Below are 25,150 nucleotides of genomic sequence, written 5' to 3' on the forward strand. Positions count from 1 at the left end.
ACACCATATATAAAAAGTACCTAAAATAGTATTCAAATAAATACATTAAGAATAGAGATGAAAAGTTCTAGGTTGGGATATACAGGATGTAGTTTTTCCATAACCCAAATTTAAAAGCAAAGGAATAACTAGAATTCTATCCACTGGCATTTTATAATACCAGTTGAAATATCAGATTTTGTTCTTGGCATGAGGTTATTTCTTATTAGAAGTGACATAGAAAAGAGAATGAAGATATAATTCAACCAAAAAGCAATAGAGCAAAAGTTACTTAAAATTGTAGCCTTACAAAATTTAAGTATTTTACTAAAGAATAATGTAAAGGTATCAGCAAAAGTATAAAGATTCATTTACTTTCTGTCTTTGAAAATTGTTTACTTACCCTGGATTTCACAATATTTTTTTAAAAATTGATTCTTATACTTACCTCACCCTTTCACTTTGTTTTTATAATTCAACGAACCTGGGAATGGTCATTGCAAATAATAGTTTTCTTTCAAAATATAAAGCAAAATTAATTCCTGGCAAAAATAAACATATTGGCAAAAAATTCTTAAGAAAACCAAAATTATCTCACCAGGCAGAAATGATGTAGTAATGCCTGATTTCACACTCCAATTAGCAATGTGTGGTGGTAAGGGACCTGAATATTTTAATATATTTAAATGACATATTTTTCTAAGCTTTATGGTAAAAGTAATTTCAAAAAGATTATAATCTATTGGTTAACTTGAAGTGGATTTCTGAACTCTGTTGATATTTAACTTCATTTCTTTTAAAAATCTTAAATTTTGCCAGTTTCCCCTCTGTACAAATTAGGTAGGTTCACAGGCTTCTAAGAGAATCTAAATAATGAAATGCAGTGTGTTATGGCTTCCAGTAACATTACTTGCATTATCAAAATATATGCTTAAAATGACTATTAGTATGTGATTGAGGAAATTTAGGATAAGACTTTAAAATAATTTAGAAATATTTTAATTGCATTTATAAAAATAAAAATGTTAACCATATTTAGTTTAATAGGCTATTTGTCATCTTAGAGACAATTTTTTGAATTTTTTTTTTCTTTTTAAAGATTTATTTATTTACTTTGTACAAGAACTGGCTACAGTCAGAAGCATGGGAGGGTGAGAGGATTCACCAGAGACAGAGCGGGGAGCAGAACAGGCAGACGGACAAAATACACTGCTGAGGGGAGCAGCGGGCATGGCAGGAGAGATGTGCTGTGCCATGTGGAACCCTCGCCAGCTGGCCAAGATCGAACTGGCACTGCGGAGGCTGCAGGCAGCTTTGCAGCCCAGCGCTCAACCACTGTTCCGCCAGGGAGACCCCTTAGTGACAATTTTTAATAAAAACAATCACAATTTAATCCCATTGATACTCTAGGAAAATAATGAAAAGGAGAAATTTGGGAGTTTGTATCATTAAAACTGTTTGACGTGCTAGGGAACATGAGTGACAGGAGACATAATTATCAAAGGAAATAATATTTTCCCCCACCAAAGAAGGGTTGAGATTTTAGTTCCATAGTGTACCCCTGGCTTTCCCACTTCTAAATCTGACTGACGTCCTGTATATCATTTTACCAAAGGTCTCCATGTGCAATATGATGATGCTTATATGGAAGTGATTTTTTTATGAATGACACTGTGAAACTGGAGTTTTTTCAGCTTCTTTAGTAAAGTATGACCTTTTATGACTGAATAGAGAAAGAGTTCTTTCTGTTGAATTTTTATTGAAAAGCAGTCTGCAAACAAAATGAGGAAAGGCCTTCAGTATATAATAATGTTTCAGTTTGACTTGATTTTGGTCAGTTCTCCTGCTAGATTTTTCCACAGCTTAAAGGAAAACATTTCACCAAGATGGATATAACTATAACTAAAAATAAGGTATAAGCTTATGTTGAACTTTTTTCTTTCTATCTGATGTTAAGTTCTATCTTTTCACTGGCGTTATAGCTACTATCCTAATTAGTGTTACTGACATGGTGACTTTCAAGAGTCTCTGCTCTGGGACTGTCCCTCCTCCTGCCCAGGGGTCAGGACTGGAAAGTAGCAGGAACTCTCCTCTTGACTTCCTATGAGACACAGACATGTGAAAGTGTTGTACACAACGCACTAACCCAATTAAGTGTGAGCTGTATTGGAACTCTCTCCTTCCCCCTCCGGATGTGTTTATTGGGACAAACCAGAGTATTCTTTGGTGTCAAGATTCATAACATGAAATGTTCCAACCTTTTCTTGGGTTTTTGTTATATAGGCTTCTATCCCAGATCTGATTTTATTTTTTATTATTTATTTAAATATTAGATTTTATTTATTTAGCATAGAAGAAGTAGACTATAGGCCAGAGATGCAAGGAATGAGAGGATTCACCCAGAGACAGAGTGGTGAACAGAACAGGCAGATCTACTGAAATACACTGCTGAGGGGAGCAGCAGGTGAGACAGGGGAGGTCTGGTGCACTGTATGTGGGTTAGCTCCCTGGCCAGGGATCGAACTCAGGGCATAGTGGTGATAACGCTGAGACTTAACCCCTGAGCCTCTAGGGAGGCCCCAGTTATGATTTTAAAGCACCGCTCTATAGTCCCTTGCTTTCATTTGTTCTATTAAGCAAACGTCTGGGACAGACTCTGGTCTCTCTAGAACCTGGGCTTGATGAGCCAAGAAAAGAAACTGTAATGATTTTGCTTATAAAGCAAAAAAATTCGTTTGTCCCTTGGTTTAATTCAGACTTTAACATTTGAGATATTTTATTACTGTAACATGTGGCTAATATCTGTTAATTATTTTAATGTATCTTACTCAAATTTTAGCTAAAGTATTTCTTCAAAGTAACAGTCATGCCAATGCTAAGTAGCTTCAATTTCAAACAAAGTGTTCTTTAGTTACCTAATGTTTATGCTTTCAGAAGTGTAAAAATTTTAATCTAGTTCAGTAGTTGATTTTTTGATTTGAATAATTATAATTTACATAGGCAGCACTTTATTCTGATACCCAGCGACTGGCTTTGCATGGATTTTCTGGTTCTCTGCTACCAGACAAAGGGTTCCATGGGTACTTGCAAAGGAAACACTTCAGGAAGAACTTGAGCTGTTTTCTCTTCTCAGTTCCTTCTATAAGGCAGATTAGCTATATGAAAATGTGTTGGTTTGTCAGTATTGCATTCTAAACATAAATGAACCCATATATACATATATGGATTATTTACTCTACACACAAATGGCACATACCATTTGTCAATTCCAGTTTCATATGTAGATTTTCATATACTTATTTCCCCCTGATAAATTTAGCAGACATAAAGTATCACAAATTTTTAAATCCTAGTAACATCATCCATAACACTCAGAATGTTGCCTTATACATGTGGACCATTAAATGAGTATTTGTTAAATTGAATTATCTCATAATACAATAGCAATCTCTGTCTCTTTACCCATGGATGACAGTAGAGTTGATTCTGCCTTCCGGCATTTTATATAAGTTGCTTAGATTTGTCCATTATCTTAGTTAACAAAAGTAACATCAAAATCTACAGTCTCGAGGGCAAATGTTTATATAAAGTCAGTTGGGCAAAAGATATAACTGTTTAACATAAAAATTCACCACATACCAATAGCCTACATTGTACTTAACAGTAACATAAAAGAGAAATTGTAATTACAAATGGAATCAAAATAAGAATGCCCTTTCAGCACTATTATTCAACATTGGTCAGAAGTTTGTGATAAGGCAAAGAGATTAAAATTGTTGATTGTTACAAAATATATATATATATTTTTAAAGATTTATTTCATTTATTTATTATTTATTTATTTATACAAGCACTGGGTACAGTCAGAAGCGCCGGAGGGTGAGAGAACTCACCAGAGCCAGGGCGGGGAGCAGAGCAGGCAGAAGGACCGACGTACACTGCTGAGGGGAGCAGCAGGCGGCAGGAGAGGTCTGCGCGCCATGTGGGACCCTCCTCCTGTGGCCGGGGAGCAGCCGGGGATAGAACTGGCGCCGCAGAGGCTGCGGGCAGCTTCGCAATCCAGCGCTAAACCGCTGCACCACTGGGGAGGTCCTGTTACAAAATATTTTATGTACATAGAGAACTGAAGAGAATTTACTGGAAGAATCTTAGAATTTATAATAGTATTCAAGAAGTGTTAAAGAATATTGTCTTATTTGTAGCTTTCTGTATATTACAAATCCTCTGTCATTAGTTTGTAATTGGGAAAGAAAAACAAATACTATTTTTGAAAGGCATAGATAATATTAAAAGAAGAAGCTATTTTGGGTGCCTCCCTGGTGGCGCAGGGGGTTGAGCGCTGCGCTGTGAGGCTATCCGTGGCCTTTGCAATGCGAATTTGATCCCCAGCCAGCCTGGGAGCAACCCACATGGCGCGGCACACCTCTCCTGTCTCGCCCGCTGCTTCCCTCAGTGGTGTGTTTTGGTACACCTGCCTGTTCTGTTCCCTGCTCTCTCTGGTGAATCACCTCACAGCCCCACCCCCAACTCTGGCCTGTACCCCACTTCTTAAAAAAAAAAAAGAAAAAGCTATTTTAACCAATGAAAATTAATTAATATTACTGCAACTCATTAAGAAAAAATAAAAAATAAGCAGAAATAAACAGAAAATTTACAAGACAGAAGCATTCATATTGTCACCATATAGAATGATAGGAAAATACTGCATTTCATTTTTAGTAGTCAGAAATATCAAGTCAAAGATTCAGTATTTAACCTCTTATCCATTATCTGGCAAAGATTTAACATAAGTAATATGGTCTACAATGTAGTAAACTGAACAATGGTGTACACTGCTTATTAGGCTATAAAAACTGAAAAAACTTCACAGAAAATTTTGATAATAGTGTTCATAACCTTGCTGTGCTAATCCTTTTACTCAGTATTTCCACTTTTAGCTTCTATTCTTTTTTTTTTTTTAAGATTTATTTATTTATACAAGCACAGGGTACAGTCAGAAGCGCGGGAGGGTGAGAGAATTCATCAGAGCCAGAGCAGGGAGCACAGCTGGCAGACGGACCGAAGAACACTGCTGAGGGGAGCAGTGGGCGGCAGGAGAGGTCTGCGTGCCATGTGGGACCCTCCTCTGGTGGCCAGGGAGCAGCCGGGGATCGAACTGGCACTGCAGAGGCTGCGGGCAGCTTCGCAACCCAGTGCTCAACCTCTGCACCACCAGGGAGGCCCTAGCTTCTATTCTAAGGAAAGAGCATTGCAGATAGATGTATGATATAATAGTATTAAGTATTCACTGAACATTTGTGCTAAGTTCTTTGCATTCATTATTCCATTTAAAATTCTGAAGTTTCTATGGTAAAAGCACCATTATCTCCATTTTATTGTGGAGCCAAGCAAAGCTTAAGGTGGTAAAAGCAAAACTTGTCTCAGGTCACGCGGGTATATGTGGGGCAAGGGTAAGTGGGAAATCTCTGCACTTTCTGCTCATTTTTGCTGTGAACCTATTTCTTTTCTAAAAATATTTTTGTTCCTTTTTCCTAAAACTATGTCATAAAGATCCTAGAAGTCTGACTGCAGAATTGGCAAGGGGGTGAGGGAGAGTGGCAAGAATACGAAATAAATTGGAAACAGAGCCTATTAGACTATGGAAGATCTGAGTACTTTGGTAATGTAAGTGGTGTAGGAACATACATCTGAAGAGGTATGACCTTATGCTCCTAAATCACATACAATGGAAACCAATATTACCTCAATTTAAAAAAAAAATGTAATTCAGAAAACAACTATGGTACATTACCAAAAAGCTGGAGGAAAATATATTTTTCAAAACTATTAATAGCTACTAGATAAAAGAGGAAATAAAAACAGAAATCAAAAAGTACCTTAAGACCAATGGAAATAAGGATACAAACCATCAGAAATTTGGGGATGCAGCAAAAGTGATCTTAAGAAAGAAAATAATTGTAATACAGAAGCATGAAAAATCCCAAATAATTTAATACTCTACCTAGGGCAACATGAAAAATAAGAACAAGACCCAAAGTTAGTAGAAGGAAAGAAATAACAAATATGAAAACAAAGATAAATAAAATAGAGATCAAAAGGACTATACAAAGGAGCTATGAAATTAAGAGATGGTTTTTTGAGAAGATAAACAAAATAGATAAATTTCTAACCCAGCTAACAAAAGGAGAAAAAACATTAATAAACAGTCAGAAATGAAAGAGGAGACATAATCACAGACGGCACAGAAATACAAAGGCTCTTAAGAGATTCCTGTGAACAAGTGTATGCCAATAAATTACATTAAAGAAATGGACAAATTTCTAGATCAATATAGTTTACCAAGAGTAAACCAGGAAGAAATAGAAGAGTTGAATGAACTGATCATGAGCAGGGAAATTGAAACAGCAATAGACATCCCCCCCCAAACAAGACCAGATGGCTTTACAAATAAATTCTATCAAACCTTTAAAGAACTTTTGCCCATCCTGCTCAAATTATTTCTAAAAACCCAAGAAAAAGTAGTGCTTCCTAATACATTTGAAGATGCCGACATTACCTTAATACTGAAACCAGAAAGGAAAACACACTGTAAAGAAAATTATAGACCATTTGTAATTTCCTTCATTATCAACTCCTAAGTGCCAAACACACGTCTATATACTGAGGGTACATCAATGATTGAGTCAAGGTTCTTACTTTATGGAGTTAGCACTCTGGAAAGAAATAAAAATAATTTCAGGTAGAGATAAGTGCTATGAAGAAAATCAGACAGTGGTGAAATAAAGGGGAATTAGACTGGAGCATCTTTAGTTGAGATGATCAGGAAGAGGTGTCTTGAAAAGACATTTGCGAAGAAACCAGGTAATTGGGAGTGAAGTAGCTACAATGGCAGGAAAGCTTTCTGGAAGGGGAAAGGCAAGTGCAAAGGCCCTGAGGGTAGGAATGAATTTCATGCCTTCAAGAAACAAACAAGTTTAATGAGACTGGGACAGAGTGATTCGGCCAGAGAGTAACAGGGTCCAGATCATTTAAGGCTTTGTAGACTGTAGTAGTTATATATTTTTTTTTTTCTAATTGCATTGGAACCCAATGGAGAATTTTAAGCATGGGCACTTGCACACGTTTAAAATATTGGTCCAGTTATCATGTAGAATGTGACAAGGGGAGAATGAATTAAGCCAATTAGGACAGTGTTACAGCCAATCAGGGAGCTTTGGGCTGAAGCTGTAGCAGTTCAGGACATGGTGAGGAGTTGCAGGATTTACAGTATAGTTTGGTGGAAGCACTGGCTAGGTCTGCTAATGGAAGAATTTGGGGAGGATAAGGAAAATGGAATGAAAGATGGCCATTAAGTTTTGACCTGAGCAAATGGATAGGTGGTCATGTTATCTAACATGAGGAATGGGTTTGGGCTGGTGAAGTGAGGGGAGGAGTTGGACTGAAGCATATTGAATTTGAAATAGCAATTAAGCATTCCACTCAAGAGAGTAAGTACAAGTGGTGGGCATATACGTTTGGATCTCAAAGGAGACAGGCAAATTTAAAGATACAGTTTTGGGAGTCTTAAAATCATGTTTATAGCATCACATATGGGAAAGAGAATTAACTGAGAAAAGGGCCTAAGATCAAGCATTAGACCCTATAACAATTAGAAATAGAATGAGGGGCCTCCCCGGTGGCGCAGCGGTTGAGCGCTGGGTTGCGAGGCTGCCCGCAGCCTCTGCAGCACTGGTTCAATCCCCGGCCTCCGGGCGAGGGTCCCACTTGGCGCGCAGACCTCTCCTGCCGCCCGCTGCTCCCCTTAGCAGTGTACTTCTTGAGTCTGCCTGTTCTGCTCTCCGCTCTGGCTCTGGTGAATTCTCTCACCCTCCCGCACTTTCTGACTGTACCCAGTGCTTGTATAAATAAATAAAATAAATCTTAAAAAAAAAAAAAGAAATAGAACTAGGAAAGAATTTTTGAGAATGGTAAGGAATAAACAGTGAAGTAGGTGGAGAAGTACAAGGTACACTGAGAGACTAGTATTTCCAGGAAAAGGGAATAGTGTACTACTTTGTCAAAGCTACTAAAGTTGAGTGAGATGAGGATGGAGAAGTGACTGTTGGATTTGTAAGAATGTTGGTTGTCAGCAACTGATAAGCACTACTATAAGGAATTAGAAGACCTAAATTCACTTGGCATGGATTGAAAAGTGGATGAGGTTTGATGCAGTGAATACAAGGATCAAAAGGTGGTTATTGAGTTTTTAAATAGAAGCTATTTAGTTAGGTATCTTTGGATGTTATTAAGAATGACTTGTGGAGTCCTTGGATGGCAAGAGAAGATGGGACGCCAAACATAAGATGCAATGTTGGTGTAGATCAGAAGGAAGCAGAATCTACAGGCACCAGACAGACATTGGGGTTCAGTAATGGGAGGAGGAGGCTGTTCTCACTACAGAAATACTTACCATGTTATATTATGATTTTTCTGTCTACTCTATCCCCCACTAAGCAATCCCTTAAAGGCTGGGACCATGACATAACTACTTAAATCCTTGTGCTCTTAACAGAGGGTTTGGTATATAGAAGATGCTCATATATTTATCTTTTTCTAAACTTTTCAGTAATCTACAATGAGCATGACTGCTTTTATAAATGATTAGCACACTCTTAAAAACTACTAAACACAAAGTCCTAGATTTGCATAGTTTGTTATCTTACAGTTCTAGAGGTACCAGAGAATAAACTCATGAATTCACTCATTCACAAGTATCTCCTCTGCGCCTCAATTTCCTGTCTATAAAATTGGGTAATGATAGTACCCACCTCAAATGTCTCGGGGTGAGGATTAAATACATCAGCAGCTGTTCAGTGCACCAAACTAGCACTGACACACAGGGAGGTCTAAGGCAGTCTAACTTGATGCTATTGTCGTTTAAGGACAATCTTCTGGGACTACGCATAGATTGTAGGGCTGTGGAGGAAGAAGAGGGAGAGGTCAGGGAATGAAGGGAATGAGGTAATAAGTGATTTGCTGACAGAATTCTCATGTAGAATTCCAACAGAAGTTACACAGAAACAACAACAACAAAAATCCTGCCAGTATGTAGTTTGTAAATGCAGCTGTTTTCAGGCACATCACTTGCTCTTGTTCTTTCCTCCCACCCCAGTTCCAGGAAGGGAGTTTTGCATTGGCAGTTAAATAGCTACTGTATCTGGCTTCTATCACGCTGTACTGCCGCCCTTCAGAGGAAATGAGGACTCTGGCTTCATGTCAAACAGACACGTGTTCCTCCGGTTGTACTGATAAGTTTCCCTTTCCTTGTCCAAGTCTGGCCTCATGTTTGGAAGGATGGCTCGTGAGACTTGCTGCTGGCATCTGCAGCATGGAGCAGAACTTTGCCTGCCATGTGCGAAGACACTTTGGGCGGGTCAGAGCATCCCCCCACCACCATGATGCAGCCCCAGGGCAGCAGGATGGCTCAGGCTGCAGTGTCCTCCCTTGGTGAAGTAAGAGGCAGGAGAACAGCAAACCCTAAGGAAATTCTTCTTATATTAGTAAACAATACCTTGATTCTCCATCAACTCTGTGAACTCAGTCTTCTTATCTCCAGTTTACAAATGTGTGAAAATGAAGTGATTTTGCTCAGGGTGATACTTGGTTAGGTAATGGTAAAGCTAAGGTTAAAGGTGTCACTGCACAGAATCTTTCTAGGTCTATCACATAGCCTGGCTGCAGGAGCCTAAAGAAGTGATACAACTTCAGGGCTCTCTCGCCGTGTCATAGAGCAGAGCCCAGTAACTGAATGGTGTCTTTAATGTACCCCTTGAAAACTTTGTTTCTCACTATGTCTTGCAAACAGTAGTTGCTCAAGCAACCTAACATTTGTTTTGAAAAAAAGTTAGACAAGTAGTGGGTAGGTAAATGGATAGGCAGGCAGAAGACAGACAGACATATACTTATGAATTCCTGTTGCTGAATAGACAGAAACATTAGCAGCTTCTGCATTACAGAGAAGAAAAGCTACTGTGTTGTGAAAATAATCATGCTTGCTCCGTTCTGAATACTACGTTGAAGACACTTCAAAGAGCTGAAATATACCCATTGTCCTCAAGGAGCCCAGATGCTAGGTGGAAACAAAAATGCAGAGAACAATCACATCATAGTATGGAACACATGATGAGGGAGCTGTGTAAGGACATCAGGAGAGTCCTGGGTGATTAACTCAGAGTGGGAGTGTTGGCAAGGCTGGTAATGTCAGAGAATGACTCCCCCAGGGGTAACCTTTAGTAGGTGAGAGCATGACAGTTAGGACTCGAGTTTGAGTAAGTCTAAAGCACAGAACACATGCAGGGCAACTGCGAGATGAGAGGATGAGAGGAGACATTACTTAGATCAGGAAAGACTCTAGACTCTGCTAAGGAAGTTGGATTTCATATTGAGTGCCAAGGGTAATCACTATAGAATGTTTAGCATTATTATGGAGATGAATTGTATTGTGAATTAGAGGTATCATTAATCTAGAGGGAAATCGCCAGGGTCTGTTTAAGGGAACAGAATGAAGGCTATTAAGATGGTTGCCTGAATAGGATTGGGTATTGTATTCCATGTAAAGGAGAGGGAAGCAAGAATCCTAGATTCTAACTTGAGCAATAAAGTGGGGATGGAAAACCCAAGAAAATTAGCCAGCCCTGGAGGTAAGATGCTGAATTGAGTTCTGAGGTGAACATCAGGTGGACTCCAGCAAGCATCTGAACCTGAAGGTCTGAGGCACAGAAGAGAGAATTGAACTAGAAGTCCTCACCCATGAACTTGGTTGAGATTTCTTAGAGAGCAGACATTGAATGAAAAAGAAAAGTTATTTCGGGGCAGGAGTCCCAGTGTAAAACATTCATTTGTAAACAGAGAATTTGAATATATACTGAAGATTCCTGATTCAGAAAAGTAAAGAAAGAAAAGCTTTTTAAATCTTGGATTCCTCTTTGTTGCTAATTGTGTGCCTCTCATGTAAAACAAACATGGTCAGTCCAGCAAAATGATTATGAACCTGCCCGTGAAACTCACTTCCTAGTTTTGCCAAGGGGCTTAGTACTGTGGCTGAAACAGCTGGGAGGTGGTATAATCTGAAGAACGAGAGAACACATCAGACAGAACTACCTAACTTCAGTCCTTGCTTTTGATTAATGTATGATCTTCGCAAGGTCAACCCTCTGGACTTCAGAAACAGCAGAGGGTGCGGTGCAGTCAGGAGGTAACAGACTCTGGAGACCCAGCCCAGTGGTGGTGGCAGGGTGGGTCTCAATAAACAGAAGTAACTCCTTGTTGAATAGACAGGGCACTGCAGCTTTCACAGAGTTGGCTGGATGGCTGTCAGTTTATTTAAAATCCTGTAAAATTGACCTGTTGGCGTCACGTAGGACAGACTTTTCGTTTAGATCCTTGATTTTGACAGGTGCTTGCTGATCTTCAATCTGGGAGAAAGTTCCCACTTTGCAAAGCCAGATTTCACTCAGTTATGTTCAGTCGAAATTTGCTAACTAGAGAAAGGAATTCTTTTTTTTTTTTCTTTTTTAGATTGACTAGTGCAAGAGAGGGCCTGTAACTTCAACTTCCCCCAAATGTGTTTAAGTTGCAGCCCCTGGAGACTTCTCCCATTTCGGTGCAGTTACAATAGAGCCTCTATCCTTTAGCTGGGTTCAGTTCTTGTGCTAATAGCAGTTCTGAGGAAAGCTTTTTAAATCTTGGATTCCTCTTTGTTGCTAATTGTGTGCCTCTCTTTGGCCAGGCAGGTGGAGGGCTGGTACAGGGGAAAGAAGAGGCTGCTTTTGATTAATGTTATTTTGGAAATTTGCCTCTTTGAAAAATAATTGACTTAAGAATTATCTTCTGATACTGGCATTTGGTCAGAAAGTTAGAGGGACCTCTTCTGTCCAAGACATCCTTTTCACTAGGTGGGAATTGTATGTTGTGAACACACATTAATGTGATTCTGCTGGACTTGGAGGTAAGGTGTTTCTGAGCAAAAAATAAGTAGCTAGCAAAATTAACAGTTGGACAATAGTTTTTAGCATGTATGTAATAAGAATATGTAGAGGTGTGAAATTAGGATATTCATTTTTCCTAGTAGTAATTATAACATTTACTTGGCTTTTTTGGCTTAAAAAAAAACAGAAATTTCTTTTTTCACAGTGTTGGAGGCTGGAATCAACAGGCAAGGTTTAGTGTCATCTGAGGTCTGTGTCTTTGGCTTGACTCCTTTCATAGATGGCTGCTCTCTTGCTGTGTCCTCGCAAGGTCTCCATGCACTGGCATCCCTGGTGTTTATGTCCTCTTATGGGACACCAGGCAGATTCAGGGCCACGTTTTAAATTAGTGCTTTATAGAAGCTTTCTCCAAATACAGTCCCATTTTGAGATGCCTAGGTTTATGACTTCAGCACACGAATGGGTAAAGGGTAACTTTCATCCTATAACATGGCCCATGTACCTTTGAAATATGAGCATTTTTAGTTGCTTAAATTATTTAAATTCTCCATGGCAAACATGAATAGTTCATTCTACTTACCATCACGTGCCAATTCAAATGGCCATAAGCAGAAGTCACTCCTCATAATTAGCCAAAGCCTTAATGAAAATTGGAAATAACATGTAATGCTTTGGACATGATACATAGTAGGCTCTCAATAATTGTCACAACTGTTACTGGTATACAGGGCATGCATCAGGGATTTTAAAAGAAACCAGTACAGGATTAATAGGAGAACGTTGCACTCACAGGGAAGAAGAGAGCGACAAGGTGTTCTAGCAAGCACTAGACACAACAGTTGTCTGGTGAAGGAGGTGAGAGGAGGCCAGGCTGACTGAAACTAGTCTTGCAGAAGCATGTGATTCTTAATGGAATGGGAGGGATAGACAGACATGATGTTGGATAAGCAAGGTTAAGTCCATTATAGAGACCCTTGAGAGCTTGATTGTATTGGGATATATACGAAGTGTTTCCAATTTAATTTTCCTAAAGTATCTATTGGACATTTTTCTGGTTAAAAAGCAGAGACAGAGAGAAACAGAAGTGAAATATTGTGTTGTTGGAAAAACCGTGTCACTTTTTTGTGTTTTTCAATATGTGTCATGACTTTTCCCACAACCCAATACATTACCCACCCCTAAGAAGCTGATACTTCATGTTAGAAATTATATTTTCTGGTAGAGCAAAACCTACTTTGAGAAAAATGTATCTGAAGGTGAAAGTTGAAATGAAAAAGACTGACACCTGGTGAATTCCATTTTCTGTCCCCATAACTTTGTAAGAGTTCTACTTCCTTCTCTGAGAGAAAACAATAGTGACTCTCACCTGACCTCTCTCCCTCCAGCACCTTTCCATGCCCATGTTTATAAAGTGTTAATGCAATATCTTCATCTCATTTATTTGTGTGTGCCTGATACCTGATATATAAAAAACAATCCATTGTCATTTGAATGCCTGTAAAAATGAATGAAAGGATATAGAATGAGTGTCCTATAATTTTCTAGGGATATTGCCATAGTTAATAGATAGCATATATAATATTAATGTTGCTAATAGTATAGTGGAATAATATTGTATATAAGATAATATAGTATTTTCTTGTACAATATATAAGAAAACATGATTCGTCACTTTAAAACATGGGAAAGAGGGATGTAGGGAATAGGAATATGGCAAAATTATTCCTTAGCTCTTTTTTCATGCACTCACTCCTCCCTCTTCCCTATTACATCCAGTGATTTGGGAGCCACCAGAACTACAGATTGGACAGTTTACACTGAAATAATGGAGTTTAAGTAATTTGCCTTTTCCTGAATTCTTTGTCATAAAAGAAGACTCAACAGGATGGTATCAGGAGATGGAATTTCAGGCCCACTGTACTTGGAAAAGAAAAGAGAACCTTTTGAGTAAGAAAGTGCCCCCTCAGAGGTCCTAAATCCCACATAAAGGCCAGAGAGTGAGTGTGGGTAATGATGGAACCTTCCTGCAGCTCAAGGGGAACTTTTTTTTTTTTCAGTACCTATATCTGGTTCTACATTTTTTTCTCCTCAAACTCACTAATAATTATATGGAAGAAGAAATTGGCTTGGAGAATTTTTATTAACATATTAACTAAGAATTGCATTCTGAGCTATACCCTCTTTTATACAAAATTATTTCTTACTATCATAAAATCAACAGGGCCTCCCCGGTGGCGCAGCGGTTGAGCGCTGGGCTGCGAAGCTGCCTGCAGCCTCTACAGCGCCGGTTTGAACCCCGGCCCCCAGCGAGGGTCCCACATGGCGCGCAGACCTCTATTGCCACGCCCATTGTTCCCCTTAGCAGTGTACTTTGTCAGTCTGCCTGTTCTGCTCCCCCCTCTGGCTCTGGTGAATTCTCTCACCCTCCCATGCTTCTGACTGTACCCAGTGCTTGTATAAATAAATAAATAAATAAATCTTAAAAAAAAAGACACCAATAATATTAAAATATTTCTTTAAGATTTGTATTAACATTTGATTTGCAGTTAAAAGTGAATCAATAGATGTAAGTGGTGATAAACTAGGAACTTGTATTTCCTGCAAAGATTTAATTTTAGGGTGAAAAACTGTTCCAGGAAAATAAAAACCTCTTAAAATATTTCCTATTTAATATTGTATTCTGTAGTTCATAACATTATATATGGTCAGAATAGTAATACCCAGTATAAAACTTCTAATTTAATGCTTTGGGAACAAATTAATTCATGATTCATTTTTTTCAAATGGGAATGAGGGTTAGAAGAAAATGATTATAGGGCCTGCCTGGTGGTGCAAAGGGTTAAGTCTCAGCACTATCAAGCTATGGCCAGCCACCGCAACATGAGTTCAGTCCCCAACCAGGGAGCTGACCCACATGGTGCAGCAGACCTCTCCTGTCTCGCCTGCTGCGGGGTATTTCAGTAGATCTTACTGTTCTGCTCCCCACTCTGTCTCTGGTGAATCCTCTCCAGAGGATTATCACCTCCCACCTCCCCACACCTCTGGCCTATATCCCAGCTCTTGTATGCATAAATAAAAATAAATCTTAAAAATAAGTATATATAGAAAAAGATAAAAATTTCCTGGTTTGGACATTTTTTCATACTCTGGCAGCAAGTTTGCAGTAAGAAGAATGATTTTTATGAGAATGTGATCATTCACAGCAAGACAGGAGTTGGTGTCACTATGAAAAAATCTTTAGTAGGTGCTCTCAGCAAGAAAAATAGATATAGTAAAATCAAGGCAACAACAGTGGCAGAGAACACTGTTGCCACTGACAAATTATGTTTGCAAAATGATGAGCAAACCCACTGAAAATTGAGAAACATTTAGCAATAAATCAAAGACTTAAAAGAGTAGTTCTGACTCAACAGTCAAAGAATGAGATTTATATTAGTTTTTTTTTTAGGTACTGAATTATTTTATGCACTAAGAATCACCCTTTAATCTTTTATCATAATACTTTCTATTACATGATATCATTAAATATGTGAGATACTTTATGATAGCCTGTATAATACAATTTGACATTCTCAAACACCAATGCACAGCCCCATTTTGTATTTGAAGCTATTGATTTTCACTGGTTCCCACAAAATTTGTAAAATGCCAGATCTTCTTATATTAACTGAACCATAAATGAAATTATGTTTTTGGACATAAGCCTTTACTGTCTATCATATGGAAAGGATATAGAAAGCACTGAAATGTCTTACGATACTGCTGATAATTATAAAAGATGGATCTTACAGCATCAGATATTTACTGTGTATTTTTTAAGAAGGACAGAAAAGTGTGTGTTGATGATCATTAGGCCAAAGGTATATGTCCTAATTGTTGATTGGATTCATTTATTTGACTTTTAAAGATAGTGTTGAACAATTTTAAATAAGTCTATTCATTTTAAGAGCTGATTTTCAGTTTCTTCTGACTGATTAGTAAGACTGTTTTCTTCACCTTAAACTTGATAGTGTAAGTAAATTTTTTTCTTTTTATTGATTTTTTTTTTTTACATTGCTGTTCATTTTTGTACAGTATTTGATTTCTCCCCTCAGGTGTAGCCCCCATAAATATCCTACCATCACATCACCTATGAACCATCACCATGGTCCCTTATATTCTTCCCACCCATTTTGATTCCTTTTCCTCTCCCCTTACCTGCTTTAAGCCTTAGATCTATGGTTGACTAGAAGTTTTGTCTTTTTTTTTTTTTGACCCTTTGTTTGGTTTCCCTATATTCCTCCTATAAGTGATATATCTGATATTTTTCTTCTTCCTTCTGACTCATTTCACTGAGCCTAATCTCTTCCAGCTCCAACCATGAGTTTAATGACATGAATTTATCTTTTCTGATTGCTGACTAGTGTCCCACTTCCCCTTTATCCACTCATCTGTCTTGGGGTACACAGGTTGTTTCCATATCTTAGTTATTATAAATAGTGCTGTAATAGACATAGGGGTGCAGGTTTCCTTTTGAATTAATGTTTTTGTGTCCTTGGTGTAGATTCCGAGAAGCGAATTTGCTAGATCATATTGTAGCTCCATTTTTAATAATTTGAGGGTACTCCACACAGCTTTCCATAGTGGTTGGACCAGTTTGCGTTCCATCCAGCACGTCACAGTGTTCCTTTTTCTCCACATCCATGCCAACATTTGTTGTTAGTTTTTGTTTTCTGTGTTTTTTTTTTTTTTAATGTGTGCCACCCTTACTAGTGTGAGGTGGGTCTCATTGTCGTTTTGATTTGCATTTCCCTGATTATGAGGAATGTTGAAAAAATTTTCATATGTCTGCTGGCCATCAGCATTTCCCCTTTGGAGAAGTGTCTTTTTAGCTCTTTTGATGATTTTTTTAACTGGGTTGCTTACTTTGTTTTTGTTGAGTTGTGTAAGCTCTTTGTAGATCTTTGATATAAGTCCCTTATCAATTGTACAGAGTACAAATATTTTCTCCCACTCTGTAGGGTGTCTCTTTGTTTTGATTATTGCCTCTTTTGCTGCCCAGGAGCTTTTTAGTTTGGGATAGTCCCAGCTGTTTTCTTTTCCTTAATTTTCTTTGCTTCGGGGTATGAATCTTCAAAGATGTTTCTGACATGTATGTCATGGAGTGTTTTGCCTATGTTTTCTTCAATATAGTTTATGGTTTCAGGACTTAGAGAGTGTAAGTTAGTTTATGTAACATAATCCTGTGGTAAAGAAAGGTACATATTCATGGTGAAGAAGGAGCTCTAAACAAAATGAAATGAATATATTAACATAGTAGTACTATACCCTAAAAAAAAAATTCCTATTATTATTTGGGAATTCTTTGAATGATATGCTATAATATGCCCTATCTTATTTTTAACAATTTTGAAATTAATATTAAGAGAAAATACTAAAATTTTGAAAAACATGTTTTATCATATCTTTAATTACAACTACTAAGATTGAGAGCCCTAGAAAATTGTATTTAATTACCTTAAATATTCACCAAACTTTAAACCTGCACCAGTATACAGCATAAGCACTTCAATTTATCTTTTTGCTATAATATACCATTTTTAGGTGCTTTCTCTAAATGTATGAATGTTGACCTAAACAGAATCAAGTTGAAACCACTGTATCTTACCTTTATTGAAACTATTTTAATTAAAATCTTAGAGTTTTAAATAGAAGTACCTAGGTTTCCTTGTGAATGGAAACATAATTCCAGTAAAATGTCTGCCATTTAGGTAACTCCCTACAAGATATTTAACATTAAGTATGTTGAAATGCTGTTAGTTTAAGTAAGAAATAATAATTAATGGCAGTGTTGTCACCAAAAATTGCATCTTATTACTAATTCTCAAAAATCAGTGTTAAAATTCCTCTTAACAGTTTCTCAGATTTTGAATTGTTTTTTTTTTTTTTTTTTTTTTTTTCCGCATTGGCTTCTACAGTTGGGTCATCCTATTCTTAGCAACCCAGATGGGGATATTTAAATATTGACTTTAATACATGCTGCCATCACTGCTGTTGTATTGGGCAGGTAGAGGGGATGTAAAGGTAAAATTTGTCCAGGTATGTTTTCATTTCTTAACTTGCATTTCCCTCAAATTGTCAAACAAAATGAGGCAAATTTCAAAAAGTCCCTTTGTCCTTCATCTCCTGTGCCTTAGCCAAGTGATCTATACCCTTCTTTTCAGCCAGAAGGTGTGGTAATAGGAAAGCCAGGGCAATGGGAAGGTCACCAGACACCCACAGCAGGTCCTGCCAGATGAGCCAGAGTTAAGGGGGTGCATGCTCTCCTGTTTCAGGTCACCCAGAACCCCACCTTGCAGCCTACCTCTGATAGTGGGCCTGGGGGCGCCCTGTAGCATACAAGCTCTTTATTACATCCATTTTAAAATGTGGTGAGGGTTTTGACACATTTAGGAAACACATTATCACCTTATTTCACATCAGTGAGTATAAATATACAGTATGTTGACTCTGTAGGCTCATTTTTTTTTCCAGAGAAATAAGCAAATAAAAACCCAGCTGATGCAAATTTACTAACTCATAGACAGGGTTTCTTCACCACAGGGTGTGGACTTGGTGTAATGAGTCCATTGTCAAAGAATTAGAAGGGTTCTTTATACCTTTCCCATCAATTAACTTGTCTGTAACTACCCTTCCCCCCTACATAGCACTTCTGAGTCATAGAGAAACTCTAGGGATGAATCATTTCACCTTTTTTTCCATTAAGGAGTTGAAAGTTATTTCCAAAAGCCACTATGAAAACCGCTCCCTTAAAACCTATGTCATTCAAATTCTAGTCACCATGTAATTCCATCTGCACTCTTTAGATTTTCTGAGAAACAGGGGAATGTGGGCATGTCCACAGGGGGATGGCTTTTTTTTTTTTTTAAAAGCCCTGCTGATCGCTTGTCCAAATAAAGCTATCAGATAATTTTTGAATTTGTTTCAGAAGTTCTGGAAATACTTCTATATTCTGTATAATTAAACATTTTCATCTTTAGAAATAAAGGAATACTTCTTTCTAGTAACTCGTGCGTGTCAAAGGTACCAAGCAAGTTCCTGTGTTGTTCAGTGGAAGTCACAGCAGTGGCTGTAACTGCCTAATGACAGACAGGAGGGGACAGAGACCCCGAGGATCACTTCCTCAGGCCTGGCCAACACCAGCTGCTTTCAGTAGGCACACTGCTGAAAAGATGTGTGAAAATAGCCTTCTCTGGCGACTCTCTACTCCATTTTTACTTTGTAGAAGGAGGTTTTGAAGCAATTAATGGGCAGTGTGGTGTTGTCTCCTGGTAAATTTGGAAAATGGAGCAAACAAAGCCTCAGTCAGCAGCACTGGGGCTTATGTTGCTCAACTTCTCTGAGGACACATTTGTAACCTTTTTCTATTGTTCCCTTTCCTAACCTGCTGACCACCTGAAAATCCTCCGAGAGTTTCTGTTTATTCGAAGACTTCAGGTTTACTCAGAGTTTGTGTTTCTAGTGTCGTGTTCAGAGGTGCAGTGCCCTGTGTGCTAGTACGTCACTGGACTTGGCCCAGATAAGACAACCCATTCTAACTGTCTTAATTCTTTTTGTTAATTTGCTAAACTAACTTGAATGGTATGGTATATTTTTACATAATTATGGCACAAATGAAAAGCTTGGGGTGAAAGTACAACCACTACGGTATCAAAGCAGAATAAATATTTGCAGAAACATTTCTGCCATAACTTAATATTTTGCATATGAGCCCCTGTACAAAATCTGAGTTATTCCTGGGGTTTGGTCCAAAAGAACATGTCTGTGGCCCGTCCCTGGAAGGCCAGAGATGATGATGGATCAGAAAAAGGTCAGCTGAAGTTGCAATGCCAAGAATAATGACAGAAGGGACCAAAAAGGCAGAATAACAGTGCAACCAGGGTTCTGAAGTGAATGTGCCTTTGCCGCATGGCTTGCTTAATATTCCCAATGCCAGAACTGGTGTTCAGCTGCTTCATGTTGGCAATTTCCCCCAGCCATCCATGTGAGCATTTTATAATCCAGTCCCTTGAGTACTCAGATGTCTGTGAGTTGAGGTCTAGTTGTAACTGAAGCTTGCTAATTTTATTTATTTTACTCCTCTGTGAAGCCAGGCAGGGGTAAACTTTGGTCATTGGTGGTGTTTGTCTGAAAGGTGATGGGAGCAGCCTGAAAGGTCATGTAGCGCAAAGTTTGCAGCTAGCACTTGGGCTAGACCCTGCACCTCTGATCAGCACCATCTGCTCTCATCCAGCCCCTCTGCTGACCGAAGTTTCAAACCTCCCACTTAGGACGTGATGTGTCAAAGTCACAGGGACACCTACGTTCTCACCGTGTACAGTTGCACTCTGTTCCTCCACCCGGGCAAAGGCCCAGTTGGCACAGTGGCTCTCCGTCTGTGATGATTTCCCTCTGGAGTGTCAATCATTTAAAGGCCTGGGGATGAGATGAAGGGTTAGGGCCTATTCTGGAGGATGGAGGAATCCCATCCCAGCTCCAGGTTGGGAGAGGGGCTATGGTCACAAATGCTGAGCACAGGTAGGTGTGGGGCATAGGGAGGAGGACAGGTGTTGAAGCTGGAATCCCCTAAGCTGAAAACAGAAGCCATGAAGAACCTGTCATGCCCCACACGTGGAGTGGTTAGTTGTCTACACCAAATGACACAGGGAATCTGAGAAGAAACAGTAGAGTCAAAGACATAGTGTCTCGGCACTTGAAGTTATTTAACTTTACTAAGTCTTCATTTTTCATATCTGTAAAATGAGCCATAACACTAAATATGGTTGTTTTCATTACAAGTTAGTAACACTAATTTGGTAAGATACAGGTCTGTGAGTGTGAGAGTCCTTGTCCAGTTCCTGTGGGAACTTCATAGAAGTATAAGAAGGAACTCATACTGAAGTAGTTTTGCCACAGCTTTGGGGGAAGGAGGAAATCTGTTCTTCAAGGGCACTAAGTGTCAAAACAGGACACTTTGGTATCAGAGCGCCAGGGGGTGGTATGTCCCTGCTTTAGGACTTCTGGAAAGGTAGGGACCTCCTCTATATAAGAGCTGAATGCTTTAGTGAAGAAATTAATTTTGGAATTTTCCTAGTGAAGGATCATCACAACTTTACCTAGTACTGCTTCCACTCTTCCTTAGAATCTGTTTGTGCTATTTGGACATGAAAAAAATGGTGAAATAAAAATGTAAATTATATTTTCCTTTCCTATTTAGTGATACGGAGCCGTTGCGCAAAAATGTTGCTGATTTTAGTATTCCTTTGGAAAACCATTAACAAAAGTACAATTTATCCACCTTTTGATCCCTTTCCAACTCCCATACCAATTCTTGCATCAGTAATTTGGGGGAAGAAAGAAATTACTTTAGGGCCTCCCTGAGGGTGTAGGGGTTAAGTCTCAGCCCTATCACTGCTGCGGTCTGAGTTCAATCCCCAGCCAGGGAACTTAACCAACAGGGCACAGCAGACCTCTCCTGTCTCACCTGCTGCTCCCCTCAGCAGTGTATTTCAATAGATCTAACTGTTCTGCTCCCCACTCTGTTAAATGCTCTCACCCCGCCGCACCTCTGGCCTACATCCCAGTTGTTCTATGCATAAATAAATCTTTAAAGAGTCTTCTCTTCACCATTTTGGGTCCTGTTCACTGACTCCACAGAGTTCTTAATGTCGTTAAATCTTATGTATTTCCTAGGAAAATGATGGTTTACCTAGTAAGCTGCACCTTTTCCCCAACTCCTGCCCCACAGTCATTCAAAAGGAAAGGTCCAGAATTGACAGTCTGTGATCAAAATGCTATGTTTTCCTTGTTACCACAGCTCAGGGATTCTGCACAGTCCTTACAGTCTACAGTTATCTGATTGCCTTAAAAGCAACAGGGACTGTGTTGTCCCTCTCTGATCTAGCAATATATAATTTCAGTTTTTCAGATCTCTGCTCTTGGACAAAATTGAATTCAGTCATTCAGCAGGAGAATTAGCTTCCAGGAAGGTTATTCTGATACTGCCAAGGCAAAGCTAATTCCTTGCTGTTACCTGTTAGCCCATCTAACTTTCCCCCTCCTGCTTCAGCGCCTTTGAACTTGTCTCTTCTTTAGTCTACAAGGCTGTCTCCTCAGACAAACAACATTGCATATTCCCCTGACCTGCATTTTTTTCTCCTTAGTAGTTGTTAGCATATTGTGAATTTTTAAATTTTTCTTGTTTGGGTGTCTCCCAGACTAGAATATTAGTTCTGAGATGGTAAAAATTTTTGTCTGTTAAATGCTGTGTCTTTAGCATCTAGAACACAGTAGCCCCTCAATAAATAATTGAATGTGTGAATGAATAAATGACCCTTATCTAAGCCGAGGCACCCAATATCCAGCTAACTGAATGCTGAGTATGGAATCTACCAGGAGTAGTGGAACTCTCTACCTCTGCCCACATTAGGCTCCACGCCAGACAACCAAACACAGTGGGGGTTCCTTGGGCATCTCAAACCTCAACCAGGACAGAGTAATGCATAAAATATGCTGAACTGGCAGTAGCGGCCCCTAAACATATGAATGCTATCCCAAAACTTGGATTCAGAAATGATTTCAACTCCTTAAAACTCATATCACATACTTTTTGGAATTTTATTTCAAAAGTACATTTTTAGCACAGTCTTTTTGGAATAAAAACGTATTTTCCCATGGAATTCTATATGTTCTACATTCAGTGTCCTAGGACCAAATTAGGGTTTTTAGGAAAATATTTTGGCACCGGAAAATACAGGAATTTCCATCCCTACCTTATGCGTCTATACACTCTCCCAGTAGTGTTTTAAACTTTGCTGCTGTTGTTACTTCAGTCCATCTGGATCCCTTCCTTCATTTTCTAATTCTCTGGGTTTAAAAACAAATTTTGAAACTTAAAAACAACCTAGACCAGACAGTAAAAAATGGGGACCTAAAATTAGGCTCTCAAGAAAACAAGCAAACAGAAAGCTAAGTGGCTCTGAAGAGTGGAAGAAAAAGGTCTCCTTCCCAAAGAGGAAACTGCATTGCAGGATCTCAGAGTAACAGGGAACTGCAGTTTCTAAATGGATAGTGAATGTGCTTAGAACAACACAGGTCTACCTTGAAAAGAGATTTCAGTACTTTAGTATTCTCCATACCTGGGCCTCCCCTGGTGGCGCAGGTGGTTGAGCGCTGTGCTGTGAAGCTGTCCATAGCCCCTGCAGCGCCGGTTCTATCCCGGCTGACCGGGGAGAATCCCACATGGCGCATCAGACCTCTCCTGTCGTGCCCGCTGCTCCCCTCAGCAGTGTATTTCAGTCAGTCTGCCTGTTCTGTTCCCCAGTCTGTCTGATGCCCTCCCTTGCATCTGGCCTGTACCCCAGTTCTTGTATGCATGAATAAATAAATCTTTAAAAAATAATACCTTGAGGAATTATGGTTTTGGATAAGTAAGCATTAAGGTAGTCATATTGTCATGTCTCATTAAAACTTAAAAATTAGTTTCTCATTAAACTATATAAAGGCTTATTTCACAAGACATTAACACCTTTATTTGTAAGCTTGTTCAAGGACTTATACGTAATGAGTCCTCAGTAGGTATCCTATATTCCAAGTTTGTGCAAGATAGTATTTTTCTGTTACTAAGTTAAATGTACAACGATTCCCAAAACTCATTTTACATAGTCATTTTAAAGATTTTTTTTTTTAATCCTGGAAGGTGCTAATTAAGCCCTCTAAAGAATGCTCTTGATTTTTTAATCCATTCTCAGGAAAATCATTCAACAAAGATTCTCCCATGATAAATGAGGACTTCTTTGTTGCCAACACACCAAACTTTGCTTTAATCAAATCACTGTGAAGTGAATTTGGTATCTGTAGGTAAAAGCTTGAAGCTGTTGACACTTAATTAGAGTCAATCAAGACACTGAGCCATACTTCAAATGAAGGCCTTTGCCTGGGAACAAAAAGTCTTTAATAAAGCTAGCAGGAGAAAACAAATACAGGATGTGGAAGGACAATGGTGACAATGGATCATTAACAGTCATTAGCAGATAAAGCTCTGCTCTGATAGTAATGGAGATTTACAGAAGTGTTAGTTTAAGAAATGCCTTTTAACACACTCCTTTTCCAAAGAATTCTTTCCACCCTAAGAGTTAACATTAGGTCAAGTAACTTTGGGTCAATTTTGATACCTTGAATTAAAATCTTTTTAACAGTGTCTTTTCCTCTTCTACTTTCTCAACATCCTCTTCCTCTCTCTTCTTTCTCCAGAGAGGGGGGAAAAAAAAAAAAAAAAAAAAAAAAAAACCTCAATTGTGGTGCTATGTTTTTGGTTTTTTTTTGGGGGGGGGTGTGATTTGGGGAGTGGGTTTGTTTTGTATACTAACCACGCATCCTAAAAAGAAGTCATTTAGTAACAACATACACATTGTATTTCTGACCAGATAAATGGCAGACATTTCTACTCATGATTTAATGACCCTAAATTTAACCCAGTACAAGTTTAGTAACTCTAAATTTAACCCAGGATAAGTATATTGTTGGGAAAACAAAAACAAAAACCTACAACTATTATCCACCTTCCAAAATACAATTAAACAGTAAGTCTGAGAAATTCCCAACTATGTTTTCCAGGAATGACCTGCTTTTCAAATGGTAAATTCACAGTCCTCCTGTGAGGCCCCTAGACTTGCTTTTTCTTTTTTCTTATCTGAGGTTATGGACCTCAGGAGAGCAGGGGAGGGTTACAAGGTCAAAGTCTTTTCCTCCTTGGAACTTGCTGCTTGCTGGGAGAGGGTTGCCTGGAAAATAGATGCTTTAGAGAAGGGGTTGGGGGTCATGATTTTAATTCTGTTAAGCAACAGCTGGTTTGAGTTTCTTTCTGCTTCTATCTCCTCCTACCTTCCTCACAAATCCATGGAGAGAAAAGAATTTGCTGAAAAGGAACCACTAACATAAAAATACACCTCCCATTACTGTGGTGCTTTGCGTATGTCATCTTGCATATGTATATGGCAAATTGATAAAAACTATGTAGCAAATAGGGCTACAGCTTTAGAAGAACCTTTTATGATACATGATGTATGCCTGGAAACATCTTTCCATATTTTTTAAACTAAAACTTTTAATGGAATATATCTATAATAAAGGCCTCCGGATATGTGGAGCTAGACTACAAGAAAAGCATTGTAATTGGCATATAAAAG

The 25,150-nt window shown here is 38.6% G+C and overlaps 1 protein-coding gene across 7 annotated transcripts in view; it reads left to right on the top strand.

The window, feature by feature from the left end:
* EYA1 (EYA transcriptional coactivator and phosphatase 1) overlaps positions 1-25,150 on the top strand; it is a gene marked incomplete at both ends in the record, with an annotated part of 296,030 nt that overhangs the window by 253,049 nt on the left and 17,831 nt on the right. The window lies entirely within an intron of this gene.

The sequence above is a fragment of the Talpa europaea genome (genome assembly GCF_964194135.1).
Source record: "Talpa europaea genome assembly, chromosome: 3".
Classification (NCBI taxonomy): domain Eukaryota; kingdom Metazoa; phylum Chordata; class Mammalia; order Eulipotyphla; family Talpidae; genus Talpa; species Talpa europaea.